The sequence below is a fragment of the Galeopterus variegatus genome, unplaced genomic scaffold (assembly GCF_000696425.1).
Source record: "Galeopterus variegatus unplaced genomic scaffold, G_variegatus-3.0.2 Scaffold1751, whole genome shotgun sequence".
Classification (NCBI taxonomy): domain Eukaryota; kingdom Metazoa; phylum Chordata; class Mammalia; order Dermoptera; family Cynocephalidae; genus Galeopterus; species Galeopterus variegatus.
In genome coordinates this window covers 258,565-259,171 of record NW_007727862.1, presented here as the reverse complement: position 1 = coordinate 259,171, position 607 = coordinate 258,565, and the positions used below count along the sequence as shown (strand labels likewise).

At 42.2% G+C, this 607-nt stretch overlaps 1 protein-coding gene across 1 annotated transcript in view; it reads left to right on the top strand.

The window, feature by feature from the left end:
* LOC103595356 (signal transducer and activator of transcription 3-like) overlaps window positions 1-607 on the top strand; it is a 61,998-nt gene that overhangs the window by 37,643 nt on the left and 23,748 nt on the right. The window lies entirely within an intron of this gene.

Here is a 607-nt window from a genome sequence, read left to right as displayed (position 1 = left end):
GGTCTTCTCACTGTCCCGCAGAGCCGTCTCAGTAGACCTGGGTCTGCACCTGTCTTAGTATTTGGCTTAGTTATTTTTAGAACTTCTTAAGACTACTTGACTGTATTGGTACTCCCAGGACCCAAACTATTCAGAGAGAGGACTAAAGGTGATTAGCAGGGCTGGCTTCTCGTACCTGAGCATTTCACTGGAGTATTTGTGAACCTGGGGACAGCTTGTATAACTGGCATGTAGCTTCCCTTCTTTCTCATCCCAAACTGAGAAATTAAAAAAACAAAATTACTTTTCGTTGAGTGAGAGAATCCCAGGCAGATCCCCACTTACAATCTGTAGCCTTGGAATTAATTCTCTGTATCCCTGAACACCCACAGTCCACATTTTGGTCTTAGTCCAGGTTTACTGTGTATACTTCCTAGTTCACCTAAAGAGCGTGTGAGATGGAAAGAAAGGAACTGACACATTTGTTGTGTTCTATGGTCTGAGCTGGGTGCTTTAGAAATATTATCTCAACAGCCCTGAGAGGTGGGAATCACAATCTCTATTTTATAGATCAGGAAATAGAAATCTGGAAGTTAAGTAATTTTTCAGCTTCACATCCTTCTGGTAG